Below are 19383 nucleotides of genomic sequence, written 5' to 3'. Positions count from 1 at the left end.
GCCTGGGCATCCAAAAAGGTGGACCTCTCTCCAGGACAAGCCGAGGGAAGGAACTGCTATTGGGGCCTTATGTTAGGGCCCGAACTCTCAGGGCTGGGTTGATGATGGTCCTTCCTCTGCTTCCTAGGAGGGGCCCTAAGCTGAACAGCTCCCTAGTCTGGGCCAAGTGGAGGTATTGCTAGGGACGTCAGGAAAGGGCCCTACACTCGAATAATTCAGATGGGATTGACCTGACTGGGCATCCACACAGGAGCCCTAAAGGTGATCAGCCGTAGTTCGGGTCCAAGGGAAGAAGTGCTAGGGGCACTACGAAGGGGTTCAGACTCACAGTTGTACTGGGGCAGGCCCTCCTTTGTACCCGCGCAGGCTCACTAAGGTGGGCATTCCCATGCTGGACAAACTAGAGGAACTTCTAGGAGCCCCATGTGTGGGCTGCAATTCCCACAGCTGATCTTACAGCACTCACCAACGTGCCCCAAATTTGACTACTCCCCAGGTCTAACCCTAACCCCATTCGTGGGCCCCCAGGTTGACCCATTCCCTAGGCTGGGCCTGGTGGATGTGTGATTAGAGAGCCCACATGAAGTCCCTAAAATGCCTCTTCCACACTGTTGCAAGCAGGGCTGGGTCCTGCTGGATTTGCCAACACACAGGGGCCAGCCCAAACTCTTGTTTTAACCTGAGGACAGGCCAGCCTGTTGTTCCACACACCGACCCTAAGGCTGGCAGCTCTTGTGACTGGACTGAGGGCAGGCAGTACTGGTGGCAAGCAGGCCTGGGGTCCACACTTGGGCCCTTGTGACGGCCACTTCAGAGAGTACACAGTGGGCAGGCAGGGCTGTGGACATGTGGGCTGGGCCCCTACACATGGCCCCTAAGGCGAGCTGCTCCTGCTGCTGGGTTGGCATAGGCTGCCCTGGGGTTCCACACCAGCACATGCATGGCCTCTAGGGCAGGTTACTCCCAGGCAGGGTGGAAGCAAGCCTGGGACCCCAGGCATGGACCTAAGGCAGGCCACTCCTGTAGTCTATGCTGGCACATCAGGTGCTTCACTGCAGGGTCCCAAAGCAGGATATTCCCAGAGGAATGCAGTGCCAGGCTGGGAGCAGGCAGTTCTGGAGCCCCTCCATTGGATTCTAAAACAGGTAACAACCAAGGCCTGCCACCACGTGCTGTTGGGAGCGGGCTGCTAGAATCCCCACTGCAGGGATCCTATGGGTCTGCTCTTGTGGCCTCCCACATTGCTGGGCTCAGAGCAGGCATCCCAGGGGCCCCAGGTGGGGTCCAGCATGCCATTACACTAGTCCAGAGACCTGAGGCCAGAGTGACCCAACTGATGCCTTTGGTAGCCCAAGTCTCTGACACATTCTAGGAAGACTGGGGCACGATACTGCATCCATCATGGAACACAGGCCAGGAGCCTGTGGGCTCTGGGTAGTCCATACCTGTGGCATGCTGCCACACTAGGCCACGAGTGTAGCATTGCTAGCATCATGGGGGCAATCAAAATAAATCTGCTTCATTATGTATTCATGAATATATTACATTCATAAGTGTGTTTTTGACATACTAATGAAGTATATATTTCATTGTTGCCAGCAGCTAACAATGGCATTAAAAGGGCTATATTAAGAGGACTGTCCACACATTTAAAATATCGTGTATGGTCTCCATTGATTCAAGCTAACACCATGAGAGAGAATAATTATATCTTCACATTAGCTGGAGATCTATGAGAGAGTAAAAGACGGTGCATCTGTCTTTTTATTTTAAAAAGATTTTATTTATTTTTATTGGAAAGTCAGATTACCGAGAAGAGGAAGGACAGAGAAGGGGATTTCTGTCTGCTGATTTACTCCTCCAGTGATTGCAATGGAAGGAACTGAGCCAATCCAAAGCCAGGAGCCAGGAGATTCTTTCAGGTCTCCTATGCCGGTGGCTTTGGGCTGTCCTCAACAGCTTTCCCAGGCCACAGGCAGGGAGCTGCACTCGCTTGGGGGACCAAGAAAACCTCCTGGTTCATTTTGGCTATTTGGAGAGTGAAAGAGTGAATAGAAACGTCTATCTCCACCATCCATATTCCAATCTGCTTTGCAAAAAATCAATCAATCAATCAAGCTGTTTTTTTTTTTTTGCCCACAATAGGTGGAGCAGCTCGGATGTCCATCAAGATACCCAGGGGAGGTGGTGCTGGTGGAGGTGAGGGGGAGCCCTCCTCTCCAGAAGCATCACCTCTGCCCCCTGGGGCCCTCCATGGTCCTCCTTGCTGGGGAAGCACTTGCATCTCCTCCCTCGCGCCCCCAGGCCCCAGCGCTGCAAGGAGCCCCAGGCCCCGTCCAGCAGAACTCACCCTGGCGAGGAGGGCAGGCATAGCCGCCATGGGTCCAGGAGGAGGAAGAAAAGGGTCCCCGACGGCGGAGGAATCCTGCGTGGTGCTGACGCGGAGGGATTGGCCGCACGGTCACTTCCTGTGAGGTGCTGCGGCCCCGCACCCTCAGTCAGTGAAGAAGCAGCAGAGGAAGAGGACGCATGGCTGGACTCCCCGTGGGGAGCAGTTCTGCTGAAAGACGCGCCGCGGGCCCCGTGAGTGGACGTGACAGGGCTCATGGACTCCGGCTAGCCCTCGTCCCACCCGCTGTCCACCTGCACCCCGCCGGGGGAGGGCCTCGCGGTGGGCGCCATGGTGGACGTGGGCCCGGCGTGCACGAGGTGGAGTTGGTGCCGCCCCCAGAGTGCCTGGTCTTTGGGCGTCGCTGGAGGAGTCCACAGACCCAAAGGGACATCTACAAGGTAAGACCCCCCGAGGTACAGGGGTGCGGGAAGGGGAGGGGGCGGCTTGGCCCTAGTGTGTGTCCAGGAGTGCAGGTGGTGCCTTGTCCTTGGGTGCGGGTCCAGCTGGGGAGGGGGCGGCTTGTCCGTGGGTGCGGGTCCAGCTGGGGAGGGGGCGGCTTGTCCTTGGGTGCGGGTCCAGCTGGGGAGGGGGCGGCTTGGCCTTGGGTGCGGGTCCAGCTGGGGAGGGGGCGGCTTGGCCTTCAGCAGGCGTGCAGGGGGAGGTGGCCGCTTGCCTTGGTGCGGCGTTTAGGAGGGTGGGCCGCGGCTTACCCTGAGTGTGGGTTCCTGGAGGCCAGGCGGCGAGGTGTTGGAAGGTTAGGCAGCGGCTTAGCCATCAGCACTGTGTCCATCCAGGTGGGGAGGCGGTGGTTTGCTTTTGGTGCGTGGTCCAGGAAGGCTGGTCTCGGTTTGGCCCTGGGTGCGGAGTCCGGGACGGCTGGCTTCTGTTTGGCCTTGGGTACGGGGGTCCAGGAGGGCTGGCCTCGGCTTGGCCCTCGGCGTGTGGTACGGGAAGGCCTCCAGCGGAGTGGTCATTGGCACGGGGTCCTTGAGGGCAGGTGGTATCTTGGTCCTTGGCGGTGTCTGTGAGCGCAGGCCTCACCTTGGGCCTCCATTGGGGTCGTTAAGGGCAGCTGGCGGCTTGCCATGTTCTTGAGGGCTCAAGGGTAAGCAGTAGCTTGGCCATCGCAGGGGTGCAGGAGGGGAGGTGGCCGGTGTCTTACCACTCAGTTTGGGTTGCAGGAGGCGAGGTTGGGGCTTGGCCATCTGCACGGGGTCTAGGGGGTCTAGGAGGGTAGGAGGTGCTTGTCCTGCACCTAGGGCTTTTCCCAAGGTGCTGAGTCCAGGAGGCAGGTGGCGGCTTGGTCCTCTGTTTGGGATGGGGAAGTGCAGGTGGTGGCTTTGCCCTGGGCCTGGGAGCCACGAGGCGAGGCCGTGTCTTGACCCTTTGTGCTTTGTTTGGGAGAGCTGGTGGCAGCTTGGTCCATTGACGTGGTCCATGAAAGGCATGAAGTAGCTTGGCCCTAGGCACGGGTTCCAGGAGACAGGTGGCGGCTTGGTGCTCTGTTTGGGATGGGGAAGTGCAGGTGGTGGCTTTGCCCTGGGCCTGGGAGCCACGAGGGCAGGCCATGTCTTGGGCCTTTGTGTTGTCTGGGAAGGCTGGAGTCCTTGGTGCAGGGATGAGAGGAAAGCCTGATGCCTGGCACTCAGTGTGGTCTCTGGGTATAGTGGGCACAGGTGCCTCGATTCACGCTGTCCTGCAAGGCCTGCTCCACTTCTGTCCTCGGGGCTGGTGGTCTTCCTTCCTTCTTTCCTTCCGTCCGTCCATCCGTCTTTCATTCCTCTCGTAATGCTGGTACGTGTTGGTGGGGTACAGGGTGGTGTTTGTATGCAGCGCGAGCTGGTGGACGCGCTGGCCTGTCCCCCCAGGCCAGGCTTCGGTGGAAGGCTGAGCTGCAGCTTTTCCCCTCAGGATGGTGTCTGCCCCACCGCTGCCACCCGAAGGATTCTTCCCTGGGACGAGAAAAGGAGCCCCAGTGTTAAAGTTTTATCTATCTATGAGTTTATTATAGTTTAGGAAGTGTTATTCAAACATGAAATGAAAAAACACATCATTGAATTCCTTGTATAAGAAACAGAGGGTGGCAGGTTTCAGAATTGCAATGATTGCAGAGTAACTGGGTTTTTCAAAGTTAATTGTAGTTGTAAACTTTTTTACACATGTCCCTAATTAAGGTAAGGGAATTAGATTCTTTTACTCCTTGTCGGGTGGTGGTTAATGGTCAACAAGGTTGAGTGACTTGCTCAAGGTCAAAAGTGTTTTTCTTGCCCCTGGTACCGGTGCTTTCAAATGATGCTGCTGTACCAGGGAAGGCTCATTCAAGTTCAGACCCCCTAGGCCTCTGTAAAGGAGTGCAGTCAGCTTCTGGTTGTGGGAATTTGGGAATCTTTTCTAGCCAGTACCCTGCATTAGCAGAGTCCAAGACAGGCAGAGAGAGGACAGGTAGGAGCTGGTTTAGCACCTCTGTGGGATTTCGGTTCCTATTTGCTGAGTTTGACTTGCAAAGGATGAGCAAGTCTGTGAGGACCTGGTTGGCATGCTCTTAGGAGCCATCCCTTGACTCTTCCTCTCCAGATCAGCTCCTGTGGACCAGGTGTGAAGCGCTGAGGTTTTTCCTAAACTGTAGTTTCATCTGTGTTGCGTTTATCCAGTTAGAGGTTCACTTCAGTGCTCTTCAGTTACATATTTTTATTGTTTTGAAAAGACCAATGGTACGCTTTTAGTGACATTACTCAAAATAAGTGAACTTTAGTCTGGCTGTTTCTTCAATATCCAAGGTGGGATGCAGTTTCTGACTGCTACGTCTGCGGTTAAATGTAGGCCACATCAAACTGTTGTGGAGTGCAGCCAGTGATGGCTCCTTCACCTCTCCGGTATCCTCTTCCCCCCACGTCCTGATTCGACCAGGAGGTTGGACGCAGATGGGTCCAATTAGTCTTTTTAGCTACAAGCCCAGCTTCTGTTCCATCCCAATGAGTGCTAGTTAACTCCTTAACCCACCACAGGTAGGTATTCGCTCCTGCCCACCTGTGACTCATGTATCAACTGAGCGGGGACAGTATTGCATGGTTGTGTAACCACTCCCCTCACAAGCCCCTTTAAAAGGCCCGTGAAGCGGGGGCTCACTCCCTCTCTTTCTGGTCAGGTGCTCCCGTTACTCTGGCACCTGGACTCGGCTGACCCAGGATAGGTAATCCCGAGCATGGTCCCTGTGTACTTCTTTGATTGGGCTTGTGATCTGTTCTGTAGAACTCTATTTGAAATATACTTCATTTTTATGCCACAATCTGGAAATGGTTTTGTGGATTTTGTTTTTTAAGATTTGGATGCCTAGAAGCTGGATTTTGAACATTGGTTTAATATAGACCGTGAAGTACCCTATATAACACACAAATGAACATGTTGCTTATAATTCCCTAAATTTTTCATCTTTAGTTTTACCCTTTTGTCTGTTCCCACTCCTCACCCATTTTCCCGTTTAAATTTGATATACTTAGCGTGTGACTGGAGGTTGTTCTGTGGTACGTGGACTCGTGGCATCCCAGTTGAGGAACTTGGAAAAGCATAATTGTGCTGTGCGGATAGTGGGACTGGAGAGGTTTATGCAGAATTGTTTCTTTAATATTTTTAAGTAAAATAATCCTGAAATACTACTCTTTGTCTTGCCAAAGTAAACATTTCTAAGTTAATTTGTTGGCACCATGACTTGTGGGAACTCATTCTAAGGGAATGACAACACCACTATGTTTTAAAATATTTGTTTTCAGGAAAGTGGGTAACTATTATTTTTTCCTTACTGTTTCCTTCATGTTTAAAGGGGGGTGTTAAGGGAGAAGGCTTGTGTGAAGTGTAGCATGGTTTATGTAATGTATAGAAGAGTATTTTATTCCCTTATTGAAAGCGCCTGACCTTATATGGCCTTTGTAAAGATGCTGGGCGGGGTTAAGTGGTGTCCTGTTGTTTAAGTCTCACAGGAGCATGATCAGTTCTTAGTGGAGGCTGCAGTCCACACTGTTGAGGCTTGGAGTTGGCTCTCCCCTTGTCCAGGTAGCTTTGCTGCAGTGCTGGCTGGCTTGGCAGGACGTCCCCAGGCAAGTGGCCACCTAAGTCAGTTGTTGTCACAGCAGAGTAGATGGGCTTGCTTTGTGAGTGCTCCCACCCCACCTACTAACCTTCAAAGTAAAGGGCACTAGAGCAAGCCCTGGGGCCGCCATTACCCAGCCTTGTCCAGTTTGCAGTGTTGAACTTTTAAACAACCTTTCATGAACACTTCCTGCATGGTTGAGAAGCTGTGAAGCAGTGTTGTTTACTGCCATGGTGCTTTCCTCTGGTCAGTTTCTTCTTGTAAGCAAAACCTCTTCTTTAAGTGTTTATTGTTTCCTTAACAATAGTTCTAAGGCCACTTGCTTTGCTTGACAGAAAATGTGTTAAATTAATAGATCTTCAGTAAATCCTTCATCTCCTTCATTTTCTGTGTGTTTCCTTTTTGTGAAAGAAATTTTATGGGGGATTATTTGTAGCAGTGTTCTGGAGTTCTTTGGGGAGCAAAAACTGAAGCAAGGTGATTTAAAGAAAAATCTCACCTTGCTCATTAAAGGATTTACTGGCACGAACTCACGAACTCAATTCTTTGCGGTAGTATCTGTATTATTTCCTCAACGACTTACCTTTTGTCCTTTTGCTAGGGGACGGGAGAAGGCAGATCAGGTGCACAGGACTTACAGAGACTTACATTTGGTTCACTTACTGTTGGGGCCCAGATGGCCCCAACAGCCAGAGCTGCGCCGATCTGAAGCCAGGAGCCAGGAGCCTCTTCCAGGTCTCCCATGCAGGCGCAGTGTCCCAAGGCTTTAGACTGTCCTCCACCACTTTCCCAGACCACAAGCAGGGAGCTGGATGGGAAGCGGGGCTACCAGGATTAGAACCAGTGGCCATGTGGGATCCTGGTACTTGTAAGGTGAGGACTTGATCTGCTAGGCCTACGGCACTGGGCCCAAAGCAAATGTTTAAAACACTATATTTATTGGAAAGGTAGAGAGAGAGGCAGCCATCTAGATGATCCACTGGTTCAGTTCCCTCTATGTCTGCAGCAACCAGGGCTGGAGCAGCGAGCAGCCAGCACTCCAAATACTTGAGCTACCAGCTCCTTCCTCCCAGGAGGTTAAACCCAGACACCTCATGGGATTCAGGTTTCCAAACACTGTGGCTACACTGAGCAAATGCCTGCCCAGGAGTGAAAGAGGAATGTTTGTTTTTAAAGGAGTTTTATTACTTGAGAAGGAGAGCAACACAGTAAATAAATGACAGGAAGAGGAACCTTCCATCCACTGATTTATTCCCAAATGGCTGTTAAAGCTGGGTCAGGTTGAAGCCAGGAGCCAGGAACTCCAGCGGGATCACCCTGGTGTGTGGCAGGGACCCAGGTATGTGGGTGCTGTCTTTCCAGAAACAGTAGAAGAAAACTGGGTGGGAAGCAAGAAGAGCATGGAAGGAGTCAAAGTGGCACTCCCATATGGACTGCTGAGTGTCCTGAGTGGTAACTGGACTGGCTGTACCACAAAACTGGGCCCTCTGCAATCTTTCTGAAAAGGAACATAAAATCTCCCAGTCAGCAGTTTCCCTTCTGTTACTGTCATCACTGTTAAGATTGCAGAAAGATGTGATAAAGTCAGTATTTTCCACTGCCCTGAGCAATTAGTCTATTATGGAGCGATGATGGTGCAAAACCCGGATGACGCACCACACGGGCGACAGAAGCCAGGCTCACTGGTGTTGATCTTTTTTCCTTAGACAGTGGGGAAACGGTTTTGGAGGAAGAATTGGTAGTTTATTTTGTTGTTGTTTTTAATGGACATGGGGAGAGTGGCGGCATCCTTGGATCGGTGAAAAGGGCAGCGTTTCAGAACTATCCAAACCAGTTGGCCAGAACCCTCGGAATATGTACACATGGAGACTCGGGGGTGATGTGAGGTGGCAGTTCCTCATCCCTGGGTACTGGAAGTGTGGAAAGGCATGCGTGGTTCCCCCATTTGCCTCTCCCCTTCCCCCAGGAACAAGAAGAAATAACAAATTTGGAATCAGTGAATTCACCCAATTTCCCCCAAACCTAGCTCCTTCACACCATGATGAACCTGTAATCATTATTAAAAAAAATAAAATTGAAAAAGATTTATTTATTTGGGTCCAGTGCAGTAGCCTAGTGTCTAAAGTCCTTGCTTGAAGGTGCCGGGATCCCATATTTGAATCAGTTTGTGTCCTGGCAGCCCTGATTCCTATCCAGCATCCTGGCTGTGGTCTGGGGAAGCAGTTCTGTACAGCCCAAAGTTTTGGAACCCTGACCAATGTGGGAGACCCAGAGAAATCTCCTGGCTTCAGATCAGCTCATTTCTGGGAATTGCGGCCACTTGGGGAGTGAGCCAGCAAACACAAGACCTTTCTCTTTGTCTCTCCATTTCTTCGTATATCTGACTTTCCAATAAAAATAAATAAATCTTTTTTTATATAAGATTTATTCATTGTTTGAAAGGCAGAATTACCAGAGAGGAGGAGAGACAGAGAGAGACAAAGATCTTCCATCCAGTAGTTCACTTTCCAGATGTCAACATCCAGAGTTGGGCTGGTCTGACACTGGGACCAGGAGCTTCTTCTAGGTCTTGGGCCACCCTCTGCTGCTTTTCCCAGGCTCCATTGGAGCAGCCAGGACTTCAGGCGATGCCACAGGTGGAGGCTTAGCCTGTCCACTGTGGAGCTGGGGGTGGAATTGCTAGGCCTGGATTAAGATTTAAGTCTGGGGACTGGCATGGTAGCCTAGTGGCTGAAGTCCTCGCCTTACACATGCTGGGATCCCATATGGACACCAGTTCTAATCCTGGCAGCCCTGCTTCCCAACCAGCTCCCTGCTTGTGGCCTGGGAAAGTGGTGGAGGATGGCCCAAAGCCCTGGAACTCTGCATCCACTTGGGAGACTTGGAAGAAGTCCCTTGTATTGGCACAGCTCCAGCCCTTGTGGCAACTTGGGAGAGTGAATCACCAGATGGAAGATCTTTCTCTCTGAATCTCCTCTTCTCTATATATCTGACTTTCCAATAAAAATAAAATTTAAAAGATTTAAGCCTTGTATTGGTAGCTAGGCTAGAATTGAGTGAAGGAAGAAGACTCATTTACCAAGTGGAATGGATATAAAATTCCAAGCCTAGTGGTAACAGGGAAGAAAGTTTGTCAGCATGATTGAGGAAAGGACTGAGCGATGAACAGTGTAAGAATACATGAAGAAGCTTGCATCTGCTAGAGTGTTTGTGGTTGCAGATAGAGTAACGGTGATTGAAGACTGCAACTGATTCGTGCAGTGGGAAGCTGATGGAAGGTGGCTTCTGGCAAGTTTGACAGCTCAGCGCTGGATGCTGTTAACTGCTCTGAGCACAGAGTAGGTCTTGCAGCGCCAAGGTCTGCGTGTTAAGTAAGAGAAAGATTATCAGGAGAATCGCAATTGGAAAGCACGCTGGAGGGACCAGCGTTGTGGCATAGATAATGATGCTGCCACCTGCAGTACGATATCCAGATCTGTGTACTGGTTCGTGTCTGAGCTGCTCTACTTCCAGTCCAGCTGAGCTCCTTGTTAATGTGCCAGGGAAGACAGCAAAGGGGGCTGCACGCACATGGAAAACCCAGAGAAAGCCTTGGGCTCCCAACTCGAGCCTGATCCAACCATGGCCATTTTGGGAATGCAACAACAGATGGAAGATCTCCCTTTCTCTGTGTGCCTCTGTAACTTTGTTTTTCAAATAAATAAGTTAATATTTTTTTAAAAAGACTTATTTTGGACCGGGTGCAATCTCACTGGCTAAATCCTCCCCTTGTGGATGTTAGGATCCTGTTTAGATGCTGGTTCCTGTCCTGGCTACTTGAGTGAGAAAGCAGTAGATGTGGCCCAGGTGCTTGGGACCTTACACCTGCTTGGGAGACCAGAAGAGGCTCCAGGCTTTGGATTGGACCAGTGGCTGGAAGATCTTTCTGTCTCTCTTTCTTTCTGTAAATCTGGTCTGTCTTTCCAATAGAATAAATAAATCTTAAGGAAAAAAATAGCTACTTCTCAATTTAAAAAAAAAAAAAAAGAGGAAAGGGAAAGGCTAGTGGTACAAGTGCATTTTCCTGGAAGAGAAAAAGAACTCTGTGGAAATGAGCATGGTGAAAAAGGAAGAGCTTTTGATTTTAGACATAGTTATAACAAATTGAAATTAGCCCGAAAGCTGCACACATAGCGTTTTGTTACTGCATTGACATGATCATGATCGCAGCCCCCCCCCCTTTAAGGAACACCACCTTATTTCCAGGTTTTCCATGTTTTGTACCTTAAACCCTCTTCTGTTCTGATTGCTAGGGAGTGGTTATCCTTAAATTGTTGGTTGCTCAATATTTTTAACTTCCTATTGAGTGAAGTGGAAGTAAAAAAATCTAGACCCAGAAATGTATGTTTCCGTCATTGCAATTTTGGATTTACCCTTCCTATAGTTAAGGTATTTGGAATACTGCTGTTTTTTTTTTTTAAGATTTATCTATTTATTTGTTTTTGTTGGAAATGCAGATCTACAGAGAAAAGGAGAGACAGAGTGTTTCCACTCTGCATTGTAGAGTTCACTCTACAATGGCCAGGGCTGAGCCTACCTGAAGCCAGGCGCCAGGAGCGTTTCTGATGTAGGGGCCCAAGGCTTTGGGTCATCCTCTACTGCTTCCCCAGGCCATAAGCAGGGAGCTGGATGGGAAGTGTGAGCTGGATGCAGAGTGCAGCAGTCAGGACTTGGACCAGCACCAGAGGCAGAGGATGCCAGCACCAGAGGCAGAGGTCCAGCCTACAACGCCACAGCCCTGGCCCCATGTGTTAGAGCAGTTTTAGAAAGGTGAAATCAGTCCATGATAATGTGTTTGAAGTAGTGTTTGGAATGTTAATGTAGGTGTAATGCCACAGGTGCGGTTATTTGAATTTAACATCTAGCTCTCCTGCCTCCAGCTTCTTCCTCCTCCTTGTTGTCCTCCTCCGCCTCTTCCACCTTTTTGTTGTTAAGAGTTATTTTTACTGGAAAGGCAGATTTACAGAGAGGAGAGACAGAGAAGAAGATCTTCTGTCCACTGGGTCACTCCAGAAGTGGCTGCAATGGCCAGAGCTGAGCTTCTTCCATGTCTCCCACACGTGGTGCAGGGTTCTAAGGCTTTGGGCCATCCTGCTGCTTTCCCAGGCCACAAGCAGGGAGCTGGATGGGAAGTGCAGCAGCTGGGACACAAACCAGTGCAATATGGGGATACTAGCACTTGCAAGGGGAGGATAGTCAATTGAGTCATCACCACCTCGTTTGTTTGTCTCATCTTATTAGTTCTACAAAAACATTTTGGTGCATCATGTCAGAAATTATCTGGTACCGATTGGACCGCTGATTGCTGGTTGTTAGCACCTTAACCAAGAAATCAAAGATACTATCTACCACAGCTCTTCCATTGCAAGTTTACCATTTTTCACTTATAAGAAATTATTCTTGGAATTATTGTGTAAGAATTCATTTTTCGTTTGAATTCACGTATTTGTAAGTATATAATTTGCCTAAATACATAGGAAATGACAAGTGATGTTTTATTTTCTAAAGACTTAGAATGAAGAGAAAGAGAGAAGTCTTTGGTTTGATGGTTTACTCCCCAAATGGCTTTGACAGTTGGACCCCAGGCCAGGACCTCTAGCTGGGTGCTCCCCATGGGTGCTTTCCTGGGCAATGAGCTGCCTTGGTAATGACAAGGGAGCTAGATTACAAGCGAGGCAAGTGGGATTTGAACTGGAGCCTGTAAGATGCCAGTCCTGCAGATGACAGCTTAACCCAGTGCACCACAACGCTGGTTCCTAGGTAGTTGTTTTCAAATGCTGTGATTCCTTTTATTAGTTTGCATTCATTTTTCATTCAGAGATTTTAAGTGTTTGATTAAAAGGTGTTTTTCTATCCCCTAAGTGTATTAATTTATGAAAGAATTTTGGAAAACTCATTTGAAACATATGAATCTGGTATAACTATATTCAGAAAGTCTATTTTTAAAGTTTAGTTATTTATTTACTTGTTTATTTGAAAATGAGGTGGATAGGGAGAGAAATCTTCTGCCTCCTGGTTTGCTCTCCGTATGGCCACAGCATCCAGAGGTGGGCTGGTCTCAGGTCAGGAGCCTCTTCCGGGTTTCCCACATGAGTGGGGGACTGAAACACCTGAGGCATCCTCTGCTGTTTTTCTCAAGCCACTTATGGGGAATTGGATGGGAAGTAGAGCAGTTAGGACATCAGCTGGCACCACATGGGATACAGGCCTAATAGGCAGGCTTTACTTGCTAAGCCACAAAGCCAACCTAGTATCCTTTTAATTCACTAATTATTAATTAGTGTCTGTCATATTGGCTTAGTTTTCTTTTTTGTTGACACATTTGAAAGTAAGTTGGTAATGTAACACTTTATCCCTTAGTACTTTGACATGCACCAAACATAAATGACCACCACAATATGACCATGGTAGCATGCTCACATTTAGCAAAGTTAACACTTTTGCTGCTGCTGCTTTTTTTAAATGGCAGATCAGATTTACAGAGAGACAAAAAGATCTTCCATCCACTGATTCACTTCCCAAATGGCCACAACTGCCGTAGCAGAGCCCATCAGGAGCCCCGTCTCCCAGGTGGGTGCAGGATCCCAAGCCTTTGGACCACTCTCTGCTGCTTTCCCAGGTTGCAAGCAGGGAGCTGGATGGGAGGTGAAGCAGCCTGGGAACTGCCACAGCACATATGGTATCGTAGTGCTTGTCAGGGAAGGATTAACCAATTGAGCCACTGTGCCAGGACCAATTGTTCTTTTACAAACCAAGCCCTTCTCTTTTTCTTCTTTTTTAAATTTCTCTACTCTGGACTTTTCTCAAGAATGGAGAAATGCTCAGCAGCATATTATAAAGTTCATCTATGTTGTATAAATACAGGAAGTTATTCCTTCTTACAGCCAATAATATTGTTGAAGATTATATTTTATTAATTGATAAAATCATTAGGTGTTTTCACAGTTTGACTCTTATGAATACTGCTTCAATTTGTGTAGTTTTTTAAAAAAATGTTTTGATCGAAAAACCAGAGAGAAAAAGTAAGAATTTTCTGTCTGCTGGGTCACCTGTTCACAAGAGGCTGTATTGGCTGGAGCTGAGCTGATCTGAAGCTAGTCGCCAGAAGCTTCTTCCAGGTCTCATGTGGGTGCAGGGGCCCAGGCTTTGGACCATTTTTTGCTGCTTTCCCAGGCCACAGCAGGGAGCTGGCTTAGTAAATGTGGACCAGCCAAGACTGGAACTGGCAACCCAACGAGATGCCAGCACTGCAGGTGGAAGCTTAGCCTAACATGCTGTGGCCCCAGCCCTGTGTTTTTGTGAACCTGTTATCAGAGTGGAATTACTGGAGCATATAGTCATTGTATCTGATTATTTAAGGAAATGCCCATTTCTAAAAGTGACCACAGCGTTTTTCCATTCGTTCCTTCCAGCAGTAAATGAGGCTCCAGTTTGTCTCCTTCCCTGCTGACACTTGCTGTCCGTCTTTCTGATTGCAGCTGTCCTAAGGAGTTAGTGGCATCTGAATGTGATCTTGGTTTACACTTCCCTGATGACTGTTAATACTGAGCATCTTTTCTTGTGCTTATTGGCCATTTGTATATTTTTCTTAGAAAACTGTCTGGTGCGGTAGCCTCGTGGCTGAAGTACTCACCTTGCATGCACCAGGATCCCGTGTGGTCATTGGTTCTTATCCTGGCTGCTCCACTTCCCGTCCAGCTCTAGCAGTAGAGGACTGTCTAAAGCCTTGGGCCCCTGGACCCTTGTGGAGACCGGGAAGAAGCCCCTGGCTTGGCTAGGTTCTGGCCACTGCAGCTCTTTGGGGAGTGAACCAACAGGTGGAAGATCTTTCTCTGTCTCTTCTCTCTGTAAATCTGTTTCCAATAAAAATAAGTAAATCTTAAAAAAAAAGAGTACTTATGAAGGTATGCTGCTATACTTGCTTCTAACACTTTTATAATACCTAGTGTATGTTTTGGTCTTTGTTCATGTTGCATTACTTTTTGCTTTTAGTTTGACGTAAAGAGCCAACATTATTTTTACCACAGATGGTGATATAATTGTCACAGAAACAATGTTGGAGAATTTTTGTTCCCCTGAACAATCTAGTAACACCTTGTTAGAAATCATTTTTAAAAAAGGATTTATTTTAATGAATTCCAAGAAAGATGGGGAGAGACTGAGAGAGGTCTTCCATTCTCTGATTCACTCCTCAAATGGCCACAGCCGCCATGTCAGGGCCTGGCTGAAGCCAGGAGCCAGGTTTCCCATGTGGGTGCAGTGCTTCAAGAACATGGGCCATCTTCTGTTGTTTTGAAGTTGAGCAGTGGAGACTCAAACTCAAACTGGCACTATATGGGAATGCTCGCATGCGTAACCCATTGTGTCACCATACCAACCCGATCAAAAATCATTTGACTTTAGCTTTGTGGCATCATGTCTAGATTCTGAATCCTGCTCTGCTCATGTTCTTGTCTCTCCTTGTGCCAGTACTGCACAGTCTGAGTCACATTGCTGTGAGTGAGTTTTGAAATGGAGAATTGTGAATTCTTCTCCTGTGTTGCTGTTTTTCAGAATGTGGGAGGGGCTATTCTGGATGTTGTGGTCTAGGTTTCTGCCAAATATTTATTTTCTAAGTTCTTGCCCCTTACTTTAAAAGCATTTTAAGCACAGGTACCAACACGGCTTGGACAAGTGGTAACGTTTATTCAGATGGTGAGGAACACAGACAAATGAGTGTCATGTTCAGGGTGAGTGAGCCAGAACGTGAAAGGTCAGGGAGAGATTGCTTCTCGGGGTTTGTCCGTGTGAAGTGAGAGAGCAGTGGGTATATGAGAGGCTGAGACGCTCAAGGGGGCAAATGGTATTATGCAGGTGGGGGATGTGCAGCTTCAACTGACCCTCAACAGGCTGTCTGCCTAGACCATATCATGGGTAGCTTTAAGATCAGAGTGTTGATCTCTACAAATGGGGACTTTTATAGAAATTGTTTTTGAATTTGTAGATTGGCTTAGGGCATAGTGCCATCTTAAGTCGGCCTATCTGTGGGACAATTTTTTTTTATTTATTTAGAGGTTTTTTATTTCTTTTTCCCCTAAGATTTACTTGATTTATCTGAAAGGCAGAGCTAGAGAGGTCTTCCGGCTGCTGGTTCATGCCCCAAGTGGCTGCAGTGACAAGGCTGAAGGCAGGAGCCAGGAATTTCCTGTCTTCCACTCGGATGCTGGGACCCAAGGACGTGGGCACATCCTTCTGTTTTCCCAGGTGCATTGGCAGGAAGTTGAATCAAAAAGCTGGAATTCAAACCAGTATCTGTGGGCTGCAGTTTTACCTGCTACATCACAAAACCAGTGCCTGAAACATTTATTTCTCTGAATACTGCTTGTATTTTTCCAAGTATGAGTATTCTGCTTTGTGAAAATTTGCACTCCAAGTATCCAAGCACTTTTTATTGTGAGTGTTTTATTTTATGGAACTACAATTGGAAGGAAGAAGCTGGCATTGTGACCTAGCAGGTACAGATGTGGCCGTGATGTTGGCAGTCCACATGGTGCCCATTCACCTCCCATAAGTCCACGTCTGATCCAGCTCCTTGCTACTGGTGAGATAGCCTGAGGACCTGGGCCCCTTCTGCCCTGTGGGAGACCTAGATGAAGTAATGGGGAGTGAACCAACTCTGCTTCTCCCTCTCTGTGTAAGTCTTTGAACTCAGCACATCTCCCGTTAATGTCTACAGTGGCAGAAACAGTTAATCCTGTCAGAGGGGTGGGAGTCCGAGAAGGTGTCTGGGTTCAGCAGAGCTAAGAGTGCTGGGTGCCAACTGACAGGTGGATAGACTTGGGAAAGGGAGTTGTTGCTGAGGGGGTTTATCAGGAGGAGCTGGCAGCTTGAGTGGCGACTTGCCAGAGGTAAGAGGGAATGTCAGCTAGTTCTGGAGTTTACTTGGAAGATGGATGGAAGAAGATGGATAAATACATTAGTCTGTTTTTATTTTTTAAGATTTATTTTTTGTAAAGTCAGATATACAGAGAGGAAGAGAGACAGGAAAGTCTTCCATCCACTGATTCATTCCCCAAGCAGCTGCAACAGCTGGAGCTGTACTCATCCGAAGCCAGTAGGCAGGAGCTTCTTCCGGGTCTCCCACATGGGTACAGTATCCCAAGATTTTAGGCCGTCCTCAACTGCTTTCCCAGTTCACAAGCTGGGAGCTGGGTGGAAAGCAGGGCTGCTGGGATTAGAACCAGCACCTGTGCGGGATCCCAGCGTGTACAAGATGAGGATTTTAGCCGCTAGGCTATGGCACCAGCCTGACGTTGGGCTGTTAATGGCATGGTATTGGTTAGAGTTAGATATAAAGATCATTTTAATAATTTAGATTTAACCCTGCAAATGGATTTGCAGACTTTTAAAAATGCTGTATATAATTTTGTTAAAAGAATATCTTGGGCCCAGTGTGGTAGCCTAGTGAGTAAAATCCTCACCTTGCATACACCAGGATTCCTTATGGGCACTGGTTCTGATCCAGGCAGCCCTGCTTTCCATCCAGCTCCCTGCTTGTGGCCTGAGAAAGCAGTGGAAGGCAGCCCAAAGCCTTGGGACCCTGCACATGCGTGGGAGACCCAGAAGCTGCTCCTGGCTTCAGATTGGCGCAGCTCTGGCTGTTGCAGCCGCTTGGGGAGTTAATTAACAGACAGAAGATCTTCTCTGCCTCTCCTCCTTTCTGTATCTGACTTTCCAATGAAAATAAACATTAAAAAAAGAATATCTTGTGCAGAAACTTAGTATATAAAATGGAAAATGAAGCACTGAAAATTGCTGTGGGTGACTAAATTGTTCATGCTTGATTGAGGGGGAGGCTGTGATCTAGTTTTAGAGCAGGCCGGGTGTACACTCTGTATGCACTAATTATTGATTGAACAGAAATAATCTCTGCAGAATAGAAAGTTCATTTTGCTTTTGGTGTAGAATGAGCAGATGGGAATCACAAGACAGAAATGTAAGGCCAGGTGAGAGATAACAGGACATGAAGAACATTGGTCTGGCCACGGTAACCTACTCAAGTCCTTGCTTTGCACGCATCTGGATCCCATATGGGCACCAGTTTGCATCCTGGCTGCTCCACCTCCCTTCGAGCTCCCTGCTTGTGGCCTGGGAAAGCAGAGCAGGTTGGCTCAAGGCCTTGGGACCCTGCACCTGAACGGGAGACCCAGAAGAGGCTCTTGGCTGCTGGGTTCAGATCAGCTCAGCTCCTGCCATTGAGGTCATTCTGAGAGTGAACCAGTGGATGGAAGATCTTTCTCTCTGCCTCTCCTTCTCTCTGTAAATCTGGCTTTGAAATAAAAATAAATACATCTTGAAAAATAAAAAGACTTGAAGTACAGAAAGTGTATGAGATCAAATGGGAGCCTGGCTATGGATCTAGGGGACAGTTTACTGGACATAGGTGACAGTGGCTTGTGAGAGTAGTGGTTTAATGCAGTGGTATCATTCACAGGTCAGGGTCATTCACTGGGGTTTTGTGAGGGCATCTTTGTTCAGAGAGTGAAAGGTGTTGCCATTCGTTGCACCGCGGCCTGCATGCTAGATGGTTAGTACTCAGGACAGTCCAAACAGTGAAGCTTTGTGTTCTTCCTAAGAACTTTTCAGGTTGGTCAAGGAGATTCCTATTTTAATTTAAATTCAATTCAGTTTTTTGCATATTTACATATAAACATAAAATAATTTTTGCAGTGTTTTAACAAAGTGAAATTTTTAGAAATACAGCTGTCATTTTAATCTAGGAAGCAGACATTTAACATTGTTAAAATCATTTGGCATATAAGTAAGAGTTGGGCTTTTTAAAAAATTTTAAGTTTCATAGTACAATTCTGTAGGGTCTGGGATTTCCCTTCCCCCTCCTCAAATTCCTACCCGCTGACTGATTTTCCTCATTTTATTACAATAGGATAGCCCTTCATTAGCAGTCATAAGTCCCTTAGTCTGTTAGTGAAGTGTGTCCCAACATCGCCGGTACATACAATGTCAGACAATTCAGCATACCATTGTCCAGATATGGCCAAAAGTTTGATTGGGAGTCCATCTTTGGTTTGGACATAGAGATGCCACACTTTGCCTTCTTATGTAATGTTATCTGCTCACTTGTCAAATAACTCTTTTCCAGGGATGCCTCTCTGCACGTGGAACCTGAAGTGGCACTCTGTCACGTACCACTCTCCTTCATGCCCCCTTAGAGCCCAGGCTGAAGAGAAACGCACAGTCTTGCAAGAGATGCAGCACAGACATGTAGGAAAAGCATAGGATTTTCAAGCCAGAGTTGCCGGAGTCAGAAGGATGGAATGTGAACAGATGAAGCTCTGACACAGTTACACTTCCAAGTAACAGCATCTTTTGATGACTCTATGAAGAACCATCATATTATCTCAAGTCCTAGTTTTGCCGTATGAAGACTGCAGCCCAATCCAGAAGAAGCAGGAAGCAACTCTGGAACACTTAAGTGCTGCACTGCAGGGAGGGGAGCAAGACCAAGCCTTGGAAGATGGAGCCATGGGCAGCCAGCGTCTGTGGGTGCTGGGGGAACTGGCGGAGCCCTCCTGGACCTGGAGTGGCAGGCAAGATGGTTTGGGTATGAGGAGGCTGGCAAACTGGCTCTGGAGAGGATGGTGATAAGGCTGTGGGCCCAGGAGGCACAGGCACAGCCAGCCTGGCTATGGAAGGCCTACGAGCTGGATGTACCAGCCCAGTCAATGTGGTCCTGGAGCAGCCAGCTGCCAGGTGGTGACTGTGGGCACTGGCTGAGCCTGCCTGGCACTAATGGTTGGCAGGCCAGCTGGGACTCAGGAGGTACTACCAGAGCCAGCCAGCCCAGCCCTGGAACAGTGTGTGTGGTGGC

The 19383-nt window shown here is 48.1% G+C and overlaps 1 long non-coding RNA gene across 1 annotated transcript; it reads left to right on the top strand.

Moving 5' to 3' along the window:
• Positions 1-2564: 2564 nt before the first annotated feature.
• LOC121160166 lies at positions 2565-18836 on the top strand. Its single transcript, XR_005884507.1, has 2 exons — positions 2565-2790; positions 18655-18836. It is a non-coding gene; the product is annotated as an uncharacterized LOC121160166 (long non-coding RNA).
• The last annotated feature ends 547 nt before the right edge of the window (positions 18837-19383 follow it).

The sequence above is a fragment of the Ochotona curzoniae genome, unplaced genomic scaffold (assembly GCF_017591425.1).
Source record: "Ochotona curzoniae isolate NIBS_2020 unplaced genomic scaffold, NIBS_Ocur_1.0 contig_437, whole genome shotgun sequence".
In the NCBI taxonomy this organism is placed as follows: domain Eukaryota; kingdom Metazoa; phylum Chordata; class Mammalia; order Lagomorpha; family Ochotonidae; genus Ochotona; species Ochotona curzoniae.
The sequence above is the reverse complement of the archived record's forward strand: the minus strand, read 5'-3'. Positions and strand labels throughout refer to the sequence as shown.